General features: G+C 42.5%; 1 long non-coding RNA gene across 1 annotated transcript; it reads left to right on the top strand.

Moving 5' to 3' along the window:
* The first annotated feature begins 3445 nt into the window (after positions 1–3445).
* Positions 3446–14424, top strand: LOC146395909 (uncharacterized). The gene is made up of 3 exons (XR_014830536.1): positions 3446–3529; positions 6297–6801; positions 7855–14424. It is a non-coding gene; the product is annotated as an uncharacterized LOC146395909 (long non-coding RNA).
* The last annotated feature ends 367 nt before the right edge of the window (positions 14425–14791 follow it).

The raw sequence follows: 14791 nt of genomic DNA on the forward strand, positions 1-14791 counted from the left end.
GTTAAGAACCCGACTAGAATCCATGAGGATGGAGGTTCGATCCCTGGCCTCACTCAGTGGGTTAAGGATCCAGCATTGCTGTAAGCTATGGTGTAGGTCACAGATGAGGTTGGGATCTGGAGTTGCTGTGGCTGTGGTATAGGCCAGTAGCTGCAGCTCCAATTCCACCCCTAGCTCAGGGAACTTCCAGATGACACAGACACAGCCCTAAAAAGGAAAAAAAAGATACCACAAAAAAGAGGAAGAGACATCAGAGGAAAAATCCAGGTGAAGACACAGGAAAATATGCCCAACTACAAGACAAGGAGAGTAGTCTCAGGAGAAACCAAACCTGCAGATACCTTGATCTTGGACTTTCAGCCTCCAGAATGGTGAGAAATGGTGAGAAACTGCTTAAGCCATATCCAGCCTGTGGCATTTTGTTAGGAGCCCCGGCTGACTGAGAGAGTGCCCATGCAGCCAAGGGCAGCTGGACAGCTGGGGGGACTGGTGTGGTGGTGAGTGAGGTGTCCACCCAGCACAGCCTTTTTCACACCCTACACAGTCCTCCCAGGGAAGCCGGCCCTCCTGCCTGCTGGCCTGGCAGAGCGGGTCCCTCCAGCACTGCCAGGCCCAAATCAAGGCCCCCACCAACAACATCTGCTTGTCTTCCAGACCCCTTGGTCCACTTTAGGGACCACCATTTTTTCTCTGGTTGTGAAAGTTAGATTTACCTAGTAAATTTCACTCAGAAAGAAATCACAATCTCATAGTGGAAATTAAGACCATCCAAATGAGAACCAGCAAAGATCAGTTATTCAGAGGTTGTGTACCAGTGGAATTAGCCACCATCATGTGCATTTTGGTAAAGATTCAAAGGCAGACAGAGGAGTCAGAGAGGTTTATTGCAAAAAAGAATGGCAGGTTCAGGTGTGCCTTGAATGGAGCAGAAGTTAAGTGTTGAATCTAGGTAGTAGGTGTATGGGTGTTATTCTAACTGGTTTTTCAATTTATTTATTTTTTCTTTTTTGGTCGCCCTGCAGCATATGGAATTCCCAGGCCAGGCATCAGATTCGAGCTACAGTTTCAACCTATGCCACAGCTGTGGCAACGCTGGATCCTTAACCCACTGTGCCAGGCTATGGGTCAAACCACATCTCAGAACTCCAGAGACATGCTGATCCCATTGCATCACAGTGGGAACTCCTTGACTGTTAGAAAAATTTCAGAAGAAGTTGGGAAAAATGCTGGCACTGCAGTTTTTTAAAACATAATGTTGACCGACAAATTGCAGAACATGAATCACTAGCTTGAATTAAAAAATCCCACAACTTCATTTTTATTTACGTGTCTCCACATTTTTTTTTTCACACAACAGTACCCAGGGGTCAGGGTTCAGCCAGTTGTGGCCTATCCAAGCTGAACAGCCCTGCCACTGTCCTTCAGGAGGCCACTGACCGCCAGTCCTTGCAGAAGTGGCAGCCCTACTTCCTAGGTACACACATTTGACAGGCAGCTGCAGACAGCTTCCTGGGAGGCCAGTGCTCAGGCAGCCTAGCCCCTGGCCCCCTCCTCCCAACTCAAACACCCGACCTCCCTCTTGGGTAGAATTGTCCTCCAATCCTGAGGGAGATGCTCATTGCATCTCCAGCCACAGCTGCCCTGTCACACTTCAGTGCAGCCAACTCAACCTTTGTCCCTGTCCTCCACCCCCAGCTTCATGGTCGTAAGCCCCCCCACACCCCCACTCCAGCTTCAGGACAGCCACACAAGGCCAAGTGCTATTGAGGCGTGTGTGTGTGTGTGTGTGTGTGTGTGTGTTTTAAAGTGGATTAATCAATCAACCAAGTTGTATCTGCTGGGCCTGATGGTTTTTTGGTTGGGGTTGGGGGAGGGCTGATGTATTTTAACAGATGCTACCCAACTGCTTCCCTAATGTCCAAACCCAGGAAGAACTGTGCTCTTTTTCTGCAGTGGACAGAGGTCCCCCTTATGCAGGGCTTTCACAGCTGCACAGGGACCAGTTTGCTCCAGCTCCCCACATGTTCCACATAGATCTGTGCAAAGCCTCCCTCAAAACCACGTCCCATTGTTTCTCTGACTTTTCTCAGGCCCAACTAAACTTCATCAGCTGATCAACACTGCTGGGTGTAGATAAAAAAAAAAATCACAGCCAAATTCCCCTGTAGAGTTTTGCTCTCAGAGAAGAAACGCTGCCTATTAGTGGTCCAGAGGACAAGAGGAGCTTGGACCTCCAACCCTAATAGGGATGGAGTAGGATAGTTACTCCGGTAGTTTGTAGAAGTCCCAAAAGGGTACCATAGATAGAGAGGGAAACCTAGGGAACTTTGGGAGATCACTGTGAGTTAATAATCACTTAAGAAAGCCATCGGATCGAAGTAGGCTTACCACAAATAAAAGCAGGAGATATGCCTTTCAGGTCATTACCCTTTCTGACCAAGTGCAGGAGTTTAAGGACCGCTCTTCCGCTGATTTGAATAAGCACCATGACAGTCCTAGTTTGACCTTTTAGGGTCAAATACCCTCTTACCAGATACCAAAGAGGAGCTACTGCTCAAAGAAAGAAGAAGAGGCAGTCTTTTGCCACCCCCACTTCCCTTGGGTTATAAAACTGTCACCCAGCTACTCCCCAGGGCAGAGCCTCCTTGCCTGTCCACTTGCGCCTCTCACAAGCATCCTATCTTAATAAATCAATCTATTTCTTGCCTATCACTTTGTCTCTCACTGAATTCCTTCTGCACTGAGGCACAAGGAAGCCAAACCTCAGTAAGTGCAGACACTGGGTAAGTGATTCTAAATTAAAAACCATAGGTTCAAGTTCCAATCTGGATTCTGGCTGGGTAAGAATCTCTGCATGTGAGTTCAAGTCCTGGTCTGGGGTTCTGGCTGGGTTTGAGTCATAAGTGTTGTCATTTTCACACCTGTCCCTCCCTCTCCACATATCCAGCCCCTCTAGTTTCCTGTTTCCCCAGAGGGAGCTGGCAAACCACACACACCTGTGGCCACCCTGCCTGAGGGTATTATCAGAGGCAGAATCATCTAAACCACGTGTCTCTCTCAGATCCGGAGAGCCCTTAGCGTCTCAGAAATACCTAAAGTGTCCATTTATTGAGTAGACCGGTCCAAACACTTAACAAGTAAGTATATGGTAAGAACTTAGTAGCTGTTTGAAAGTCATGTACATGAATTTTAAGAGACTTTTTATTTCATTTTTACATAACTGCAACCATTAGTTATTAATGGGGTATGTGGACTTTGGGGGCGCTGCACAGCTTCTCAATCCTCGCAATCAGATTGTATGTAGCCTGCCCCAGGGTGACTTCCACATGGCACTGAAACTCAGCTTTACGAAGACAGGGTCATGGCTTAAAGGGCTGCAGTGTCGTCTGATGTGAAGACAGCATCTCCCAGCGTGTCCAGCAGAGGGCGCGCCTTCCCCAGAACTGAGCATGCGCAGCTAGCGCTTCTCCCTCCCCCGGGCTCCGGACTCCTGGCCCCCTGCCCCTCCGCCTGGGCCAGCAAGAATCAGGTAAAGTATGGAAGAACAGGAGGGTCCTGGGCTGGGACGTTGTCTAACCAGGTAGGAGCCTGCTTCAGGGGTCGTCGCTAGCATAGAGCACAGGCGCCGGGGTCCCTGCTCCCGAGACCCCACCTGTGCGCAGCTTGTTCCCAGGGGCCTGGGATGAGGTAGAAAGATGCCGCCTTAGGGCCAAAAGGGGACCAGTGGCGGGACGCGCTCCAGCCGCACGACTTTCTTAGGCCACCTCCGGGGGCGGACCCTGACAGACCGCGGGAACCGCAGGCAGCCCCTGGGCCACGTGACACAGAACGCTAGACGGAGGCGCTCTGGCAGTGAGCCAGGTGTGGTCCATGGTGCGGCTGCTGCAAGCCTGCACCGGCCCTGGGTCTGTCTCTGCGATCTGCAGTCCTAGGAGCCATCCCCGGGCTGGGGCCCCAGCCTCGAACACAGCTGAGGACAAAGAAGATGCTCTGCAAAGGCGTTTAAAAGAATTCAGAAAGAAGACAAAAAATACACAAGCCGTGTTCAAAGTATTTAGTTTTGAAGTGAGAATATAGGCTATTTTCTTGTGTTTCTGTATCTTTTAGACTTTCTAAATTGCGTAGATATCACCAGGATAAACGTTTTAAAGCAGTGGTTTACTCACAAAGCATTCCTCTCCATCTAGGAGGGCTAAAGTCTGAAAAGGAAGAATGCAAACTCCAGGGGCCTGGACGAGTTAGGTGAATGAGAGGGCAGAGCTGAACAAAAGGCAATAGGGAGAGGTGGGGACTACAGAGAACCATTTGCTCTGAAGGAAGCAGACCCCCTCCAGCTCCAGCTCATCTTTAATCTTAAAATCCTGAGGGCTGGCGGGTTTTACAGATAGGAAAAGGGGAGGGTAGAAGCAGCTGCAAGAAGCTCCCATGAGAGGGCAGGAGGTGCAGGAGAGCGGGGTGCTGGCGCCACCTGCCGTCTCCGTGGTTGCACCTTCCAATGAGCAGCACCCTGACCCACCAGCGAGTGACTGAGGAGTACTTCCACTCGCCACCGCCCGCCTCCTTTCATCTGCTCAGCAAAGCGAGTTGTCTGACCTCTCAAAGACTTTGTAAGAGGGGCGAGGGGGGCAGTGAAAACTCCTAGGAGGTGGCCTTGGGGCAGGGAAAGATTTCTTAAGGCAAAAAAGAACATAAACAAAAAAAAAATGCGCTTTTAAACTTGTTACAATAAAATTAAGATGTTCTGGTCTTTAAAAGACACTGAAGAAAATGAAAATCAAGCAACAACTGGAAAAAAGAAAACAAAGATATTTAGAATATATATACCTAAAAAAATTTGAAACTTTATATATTTTTATTTATTTTATTTTTTTGCTTTTTCGGGCTGCACCTATGGCATATGGAGGTTCCCAGGCTAGGGGTCGAATCCGAGGTACAGCTACTGGTCTACGCCACAGCCACAGCAACATCCAATCCAGCCGAGTCTGCAACCTACACCACACCTCACGGCAACACTAGATCGCCAACCCACTGAGCAAGGTCAGGTATGGCACCCACATCCTCATGGTTACTAGTCAGGTTTGCGAACCGCTGAGCCACGTAGGGAACTCCCAAGGGAAAGAATTCTTTACAGACCAAACCTCTGTCCTTAAGAGGCACACCAGGCTCTCCCATCCCCATGAATGTGAAAAGATGTGCAAGAGCTATACACCATAAAGTACAAAACATTGCTAAGGTAAGTTAAAGAAGAACTAAATAAATGGAGAGAGACTCTGTTCAAGACACAGTATTGTTAAGATGTCAGTTTTCCCCAAATTGATCAAAGGTTAATGCAGTCCTAACCAAAATCCCAGCAAGCTTTTTTTTTTTTTTGTAGAAATTGACAAGTTGGTTCTAAAGTGTACACGGAAATGCAGAGACCCTAAAATAGCCAAAATAACTGAAAAAGGTCTTAACACTACCTAACTTCAAGACTAATTAGAAAGTAGCAGAAATGAACACAGGGTGATATAGATATGAAGATGGACATATATAGATGAATGGAACAACATATAGAGCACATAAATAGACCCAATTAATTATTAACAAACGTACCAAGGCAGTTCAGTAGAGAACAGATAATTTTTCCAACAAATAGCAGTATGAAAAACAAAACATCTTAATCTTTTACCTCTCACCATAGACAAAAATTAACTTGGAATAGATCATAAATGTGTGAGAGCTCAAGTATAAAACTTCCCGAAGAAAACTTGGGGAAAAAAATTTAGTGACTGTTCTGGTTTTTTAAAAGATTTATGTTCACAAATTCTCTGATATTCCTTCTTTCAAGATGTAGAGGAGTTCCTGTGGTGGCTCAGCGATAACGAACCCGACTAATAACCATGAGGACTTGGTTTCGATCCCTGGCCTCACTCAGAGGGTTAAGAATCTGGCCTTGCCGTGAGCTGTGATGTAGGTGGCAGACACGCTTCAGGTCCCATGTTGCTGTGGCTGTGTTGTTGGCCAGCAGCTACAGCTCTGATTCGACCCCTAGCCTGGGAACATCCACATGCCTCAGGTGCAGCCCTGAAATGACCAAAAAAAAAAAAGTAGAGCTTAATTTTCCTCCTCCTAAATGTGGGATGGACTTAATGATCCACCTCTAGCAGATAGAATTAGGCAGAAGTGATGGGCTATCCTTTCCCAGATTAAGCTATTAAAAGACTGCAGCTTCTACCTTGGGTATTCACTCACCCTCCCTTTCTTTCTCTCCCCTCCTCTTTCTTTCCTCTCCCTCTTATTGTTCACTTTGGGGGCAGCCAGCTGCCACGTTGTGAGAAGAGGCCCATATGGTGAAGAACAGAAAGCTGGCCATCATTCACCTTAGTGACCTCTGAAGCAGATACTCATTTCATTGAGCTTTAAGATGACTGCAGCCTGGCCAACAACTCTCAACTGACTACATCCTCATTCGAGACTCAGCCAGAACTACCCATCCAAGCAGCTCCCAAATTCCTGACCCATGTGAAAATAACAAATGTGTGGGGTTTTGTGTGTGTGTGTGTGTGTGTGTGTGTGTGCCTTTTTCTTTTTTTCTAGGGCCACTCCCATGGCATATGGAGGTTCCCAGGCCAGGGGTCCAATCAGAGCTACAGCTGCTGACCTACGCCAGAGCCAAACAAAGCAACTTGGGATCTGAGCCACGTCTGTGATCTACACCACAAGTCACAGCAATGCCAGATCCTTAACCCACTGAGTGAGGCCAGGGATTGAACCTGCATCTTCGTGGATACTAGTCAAATTTGTTTCTGCCGAGCCATGATGGTAACTCCACAAGTATATGTTTTTTAAGCTGGTGAGTTTGGGGGTAATTTATTATTCAGCAGTAGTTAACAATACAGTAATCTTCGGTTTGGCAAAAATGCTATTACTATGATACAAAGAACATGAACTATAACAGAAAAAATACATAAATCAGATTTTTAAAAAGCAAAAACTGCTTTTTAAAAAAAATTATTTTTAATAGTTCCCTTCATGGCTCAGTGGTAATTAATCCAACTAGTGTCGTGAAGATGTGGGCCACTGAGCGAGGCCAGGGATCAAACCCACATCCTCATGGATACTAGTTGGGTTCTTAACCCGCTGCAACACAATGGGAACTCCTCAGCACTGTTTTTTGAAAACAATGCCATTATCCCAATGAACTGTCTTGAGACCCATTGAAAATCAGTTAACCATATATGTGAGGGCTTATTTCTAGGCTCTCTATCAGGCTGTATCTTTATGCTGGTACCACATTGTTTTGATTACTGTAGCATTGCAGTAAGTTTTTATTTTTATTTATTTATTTATTTTTGCTTTTTAGGGCCACACCCGCAGCATATGGAGGTTCCCAGGCTAGGGGTCCAGTCAGAGCTATAGCTGCTGGCCTATACCACAGCCACAGCAACGACAGATCCGAGCCATGTCTGAGACCTACACCACAGTTCACGGCAACGCCGGATCCTTAACCCACTGAGCAAGGCCACAGATAAAACCTGAAACTTCATGGTTCCTAGTCAGATTCGTTTCCACTGCATTACAATGGGAACTCTGCAGTAAGTTTTCAAATTGGGACGTATGACTCCTCCAACTTTGTTCTATAACAGGATTGCTCTGGCTATTCAGAGTCCCTTGAAATTCCATATGAATTTTAAGATGAGTTTTACTATTTCTGAAGAAAATGCCAGTGGGATTTTGATAAGAATTCATTGAATTTGTACCTGCATTTAAGATGTACTATCATTTTGGAGCTCCCATCATGGCTCAGCGGAAATGAATCTGACTAGTATCCATGAGGATGTGGGTTTGATCCCTGACTTTGCTCAGTGGGTTAAGGATCCGTTGTTGCTGTGAACTGTGGTGTAGGTTGCAGATGCTTCTCCGATCCCAAGTTGCTGTGGTTGTAGTGTAGGCCGGCAGCTGCAGCTCTGATTTGACCCCTAGCCTGGGAACCTCCATATGCTGTGGATATGGCCCTAAAAAAAAAAAAACAAAAAAAACAAAAAAAACTATCATTTTAACCATATTAAGTTTTCCAATCCATGAGTGCAGTATGTCCTTCCATTTATTTAGCTATTCTTTAATTTCTTTCAGCAGTCTTTTAGTTTCAGTGTACAGTTTTTCTTTTGCTTGGTTTAGTTTATTCATTTTTTTCTTTTTACAGCTGCACCTGCAGTGTATGGGAGTTCCCAGGCTAGGGCTTGAATCAGAGCTGCAGCTGAGGCTCATGCCACAGCCACAGCAACACCGGAGCAGCATCTGGGACCTACACTACAGCTCACGGCAATGCTAGATCCCCAACCCACTGAACAAGGCCAGGGATGGAACTCACATCCTCATGGATGCTAGTCAGATTCATTTCCTTTGTGCCACAACAGGAACACCCGCCTCTTGTGGTTTCTTTGTATATCTGTTCTATTGGTTGTTATTTCTCCTCTTTTGTTTCTTATTTTGTTTATTTGGGTCCTCTCATTGGCAAGCCTGGCCAGAGGTCTGTCGATTTTGTTTACCCTTTCAAAGAACCAGCTCTTGGTTTTATTGATTTTTTTTTTCCTGATGTTTTAAAAATCTTTTTAATTTATGTCCTCTCTGATTTTTTATGATTTCCTTCCTTCTGCTGACTTTAGATTTTGTTTGTTTTTCTAAGGTGATAATTTAGGGGTTTTATTTGAGATTTTTCTTATGTTTAGAGGAAAACCTGTATCACTCTGAATTTCCCTCTAAAAAATTCTTTTGCTGCATCCCATAGATTTTGTATGGTTGTGTTTTCATTGTCTTTTGTCTCAAGATATTTTTTAATTTTCTCTTTGACTTCATTGTTGATCCATTTTTTTTTTTTTTTTAGTAGTGTGTTTTTAGGGTTTGTGTAATTCTTTTTTCTCATTTCTCTTTTTGTCATTGATTCCTAATTCCATGCCCCTGTGGTCAGAAAATATGCTTGAAATAATTTTTATCCTCTTAAATTTGTTGAGGCTTGTTTTGTTTCCCAGTATGGGCTCAAGCCCAGAGCATAGTCCATGTGCACTTGGAAAGAATGTGTATTCTGCTTTTTTTTTGGATGTAATGTCCTGAAAATATTAATTAAGTCTAAGTGTTCTATTGTATCATTTAGGATTTCTGTTGCTTTATTAATTTTCTGTCTGAAAGATTTGCCCATTGATGAAAGTGGGGTGTTCAAATCTCCTACTGTTATTGTATTCCCATCAATTTCTCCTTGTATGTCTGTTAGTATTTGTTTTGTATTTGGGTGCTTCTATATTGTGTGCATATATGTTAATGAGTGTAATATCCTCTTCTGGTATTGATCCTTTTATTGTTATCTTTATCATTATTTATGGCCTTTGTTGTAAAATCTCTTTTGTCTGATATGAGTATTGTGACCCCTGCTTTCTTGTTACTTCCATTTGCTTGAAATATCTTTCCCATTCCCTCACTTTCAATCTATGTGTGTCCTTTGCCCTAAAGTCGGTCTCTTGTAGGTGGCATATTAGGCTTTTTTTTTTTTGCTTTTTAGGGCTGCACCTGCCATGTATGGAGTTTCCTAGGCTAGGGCTTGAATTAGAGCTGCAGCAATGCCACAGCCACAACACCAGATCTGAGCCACTTCTGTGACCTACACAGCAGCTTGCAGCAAAGCCAGATCCTTAACCCACTGAGCAAGGTCAGGGATCAAACTTGCATCCTCATGGATAACCTGCTGAACCACAGTGGGAACTACATTAAGGTAATTATTGATAGATATGTGTTTATTCACATGTTAAACCTTGTTTTCCAGTTGATTTTTTACTTCTTCTTTGTTCTTTTTTTTCCTTTTGTTTTTCCCTTTGGGGTTTGATGGTTTTCTTTTGTATTATGTTTGCGTTCTCTTTTTTTTTTTTAATTTTTAAATTTTTATTTTTTTTAGGCCATCACCTGTGGCATATGGAAGTTCCAAGTCTAGGGGTCAAATCAGAGTTGCAGCTGCTGGCCTACGCCACAGCCACAGCAATGCCAGATCTGAGCCGTATCTGTGACCTACACCACAGCTCATGGCAATGTGGGATCCTCCACTGAACTAGGCCGGGGATTAGAACCCAAGTCCTCATGGATACTATTTGGATTCATTTCTGCTTTGCCACAACAGGAACTTCCTTGTGTTCTCTTCTTTTGCCTTTTGTGAATCTATTGTAAATTTTTGATTTGTAGTTACCCTGTTTTTCAAGTATGTTAACCCATTACTTTACCTACTTGCCTTATACTGGTAGGAATAGAGACTCAAACACATTCTAAAAACTAATTTACATTTTCTTACTCTCCTCCCCCACATTTAATGATTTTGATGTCTTCTTTTACATCTTCATGTTTCTGATTTGCTGTTCATTGTAGTTATCATCACTGTAACACATTTTTGTTTCTTTTTTAATCTATGTACTTATTTAAGTGATTTACTTTCCAGTTATGATTTTCTCTTTGCTATAGATTCTCGCTTCTTTTCAATTTAGAGAAGACCTTTCAATATTTCTTTTAGGGTAGGCTTAGCATTCTGTATTCTTTTAGCTTTTGCTTGTCCAAGAAATTATTTCTCTTTGCTTCTATTCTACATGATAATTTTACTGGGCAGAGCGTCCTAGGTTCCAGGTTTTTCCCTTTCAGAACTTGGAATATATCTTGCCACTCCCTTCTGGCCTCCCATGTCTCTATAGAGAAATCAACTGATAGCTTTACAGCTATCAACTATAGAAATCAACTGATAGCTTGTAACTGATGCTTTGTTTTCTCTTGCTGCCTTTAGAATCCTCTCTTTATCTTTAAGTCTTGCCATTTTTATTATCATATGTCTTGGTGTAGGTTTGTTTGGGTTCATCTTCTTTGGGACCCCCTGTATTTCTTGTACCTGGATATCTGTTTCCTTCTTTATGTTTGAGAAATTTCCAGCCATAATTTCTTCAAATACATTTTGATCCCGTTTTCTCTTTCTTCTCTTTGTGGGATCCCTGTTATTCATAGTTTGGCATGCTTTATACTATCCGGTAGATCTTGTGTATTGCTTTTGCTTTTTCATTTGTCTTTCTGCTTGCTGTTCTGATCAGATAATTTCCATTATTTCTATCTTCCAGATCACTTATTCATTCTTCTGCATTATTCAGTTTGCTGTTTATTGCTTTTAGCTCAGCTTTCATCTTGGCAAATGAGCATTGTAATTTTTCTTGGGTCCTTTTTACAGTAATCTGCATTCTTTTCAATAGCCTTTCTTAATTCCTTCAGTATTTTTGTTACCTCCTTTTTGAACTTGGAGTCTATTAGACTGGAGAGGGCTGTTTCATTGTTTGTTCTTTCAGGGAAATTCTCTTGACCTTTTAATTGGGAGTGGTTTCGCTCCTTCTTCATTTTACTTTTATTTCACCGACTCTACGAGCTTAGGAGAAATGATTTTCTACGATGGTCTCAGAGGGCTATTTTTAGGTGAAAATATCCCTGTGTAGCTTGTGTGTGTTTAATATTTTTCGTGCAAGGCCTGTTTTTAGCATGGATGCCTGCTGTGTCTTTGCTTAGTGTGTGCTGGCCATTATGCCCTTGATAAGGGATGCAACTGGTGTTGTGGTGACCAAAACCCACACTGGACATTGAGCAGAGCCTCCTCTTTGCCCTGTGGTTGTCTTAGCACTGTTGGGAGCAGAGTCTGCTCCCCAGTCGTTAAAGTAGAAGCCTCCAGAACCATTTCTGCACTGCAGTGTGAGGCAGGTGGGACTGGAGCTCTCCTGCTGGGAGAGGAACCACGGACTATTCCTTCGCTGGAGCCGTCCACTGGTGACTGTGCTCTGTGGTGTCACGTGTTACCACAAGGCAGTGGCACAAAGTACATACACTGTTGCAGCCACTGTCCTTAGCCCCACCTTAACCATGGGAATTCAGGCAATCAGCCCAGGTATCCCTCAGATGCAGTTCTCACAAAGCCTCCAGCTCAGATCTGTAGGCTCAGATTCACTGAAGTCAGGTGTCAGGACTGTGGAAGCAGCTCAAACCTCAGCCCTGTCTATATATGCCTGCATCCACAAAGCCCACAGCTGCTAATTCCAGACCCACTCCAGCCACAGGAGCACCCATAGTCCACGCAGATGTCCTGTAGGCACTGCGTTTACAAAGACCCCTGTGACTGCAGCATAAGTCCATAGACCACACAGCCATGGAGAGAGGGCTCAGATTTCAGTCCTGCGTCCTAAATCATCACATTTCTCTGCCTTCGCAATATAGGCATTTATGGCTGTAAATTTCCCTCTTGGCACTGCTTTTTATCAGTTTCGGGATATTGCGTTGCAATTTTTATCCATCTCAAGTTTAAAATAATTTCCCTTATGAATTTTTTCTTTGATCCATTTGTTATTAAGAGAGTGTTTAATTTTTATGAATTTCATTATTGCAAAATTCCCAGCTTCTCTTCTATTATTGATACTTAGTTTAATTCTATGGTGATCAGAAGATACTTTGTATGATCTCGGCCTTATAGAATTCATTAAGAATTTTTCTGTACCCTAACGTGTCCTGGTAGGTGTTTTATGTGCATTTGAAAATACTTATTCTGCTATTTTCTTAGAATGTTGTTTTTATGTCTGTTATATCTAATTGGTTTATAGTGTTCAGGTCTTCTACTCTTATTGATCTTCTGTCTGGCTGATCTATCCATTTTTAAAACTGGGTACTGAAGTGTCCAACTATTATTATAGAACTGTATTTCTCCCTTCAATTCTGTCCATTTTTGCTTCATATATTTTGGGACTCTGTTGTTACGTGTGTACAAGTTTATCATTATTATATCTTCTTCTTGGATTGAATCCTTTATCAATATATAATATGCTTTGTCTCTTGTAACTTTTTGAAATTGAAGTCTGTTTTATCAGACAATAATATCATCAATCCAGCTCTCTTTTGGTTGCTATTATTTGGAATATCTTTTGCTATCTTTTTCTGTTCAAGTCTTTTGTATTTGTATTTGACATGAAATGTGTCACTTGTTGACCAACTATAGAACATGTTTTTAATTTTTTCCCAATTTTTTATTTTAACAGGCGAGTTTAACCCATTTACATTTGAATTAAGTTTTTTTTTTTTTTCTGTCTTTTTAGGCCCACACCCACAGCATATGGAGGTTCCCAGGCCAGGAGTTGAATCAGAGCTGTAGCCACTGGCCTACACCACAGTCACAGCAATGTGGGACCTGAGCAGTGTCTGTGACTTACACCACAACTCATGGTAGCACTGGATCCTTAACCCACTGAGCGAGGCCAGGAATTGAACCTGCATCCTCATGGATTCTAGTCAGATTCATTTTCCACTGAGCCATGATCAATACAGTTAAGTATTGGTAAAAATTATTTATCTGCCATTTAGCTATTTGCTTTATGTATATGTTTTGTTCCTCAGTTCCTTCATTACTGATTTGTTGGGGGGGTGGTATTTATTTGAAATTTTGAAGTGTATCAGTCTGATTCCCTTCTTTCCTTTTCTATATATTTTTAAATTACTTTCTTAGTGGTTATCTTAGGACTGCAATTAACATCAAAAACACTAAAAAAAAAACAAAAAAAAACCAGGAGTTCCCACTGTAGTTCAGTGATAACAAACCCGATAAATATCCATGAGGATGTGTGTTCAATCCCTGGCCTCACTCGGTGGGTTAAGGATCCAGCGTTGCTGTAAACTGTGGTATAGGTTGCAGATGCAACTTATCCCACGTTGCTGTGGCTGTGGTGTAGGCCAGCAGCTATAGCTCAGATTTTACCCCTAGCCTGGGAACTTCCATATTCCACAAGTGCGGCCCTAAAAAGCAAAACAGGAAAGAAAAGACACAAAACAATGTGGCTTGAATAATTCCAACTTGGTTTCAATAGTATATACACTCTGCCCCTATATATCTCTATCCCACTCTCCATTGTGTTATCACAAATTATATCCTTAACACAAATTTTTACTTAGTATTTTGTGTATTTGCCTTTTAAATCATAGAGGAATAAAAGATGAGTTATAAACTAAATGATACTTGTTTTTATATTTATCTATGTACTTACCTTTACCAATGCTTTTTTTTTTTTCTTTCCTTTTTCGGCTGCACCCATAGCATATGGAAGTTCCTGGGCCAGGGACTGAATGCAAGCCAAAGCTGCAAACTCTACCACAGCACAACAGTGCTGGATTCTCAGCCCACTATGCCAGGGCAGGGATTGAACCCACACTACCACAGAAACAACACAAGATCCTTAAGTGCTGTGCCACAGTAGGAGCCCTCCAATGTTTCTTCTTATAGCTTTAAGTTACCATTTCATTTCTTTTTATTTCTGCCTGAAATATTTATTCTCTAGCATTTCCTGTAGGGTAGGTCTACTGGTAATGAATTACTCTGGTTTTTGTTTATATAGAAGTATCTTAATTTTTCCTTCATTCTTCAAAGATAGTTTTGCAAGATAATATAACTTCTTGGTTGAAAGTTGTTTTATTTTTTTAAGGACAAAACTATGTCATCTTATCTTGCTGCCTTATGATTTCCATGGTTTCTGATGAGAATGTGGTGGTTAATCTTAGGAGGAACACTTGTACATGATGAGTTACTTTTGCTGCTTTCAAAATTCTGTCTTTGGGTTTCAACAATTTGACTATGTGTCTTGGTGTAGATCTCTTTGAATTTATCCTGCTTTGAATTCATTAAGCTTCTTAGTGGTATAGATTCATGTCCTTCAACAGATTTGGGAATATTGTGGCCATTATTTCCTCAAATACTTTTTCTGCATGTTTCTCTTCTCTG

The sequence above is a fragment of the Sus scrofa genome, chromosome 15 (genome assembly GCF_054392235.1).
Source record: "Sus scrofa isolate SSC_HxYL_T2T_F1_AM1 chromosome 15, Sscrofa_HxYL_maternal_Yorkshire_Landrace_v2.0, whole genome shotgun sequence".
NCBI classification, from domain to species: domain Eukaryota; kingdom Metazoa; phylum Chordata; class Mammalia; order Artiodactyla; family Suidae; genus Sus; species Sus scrofa.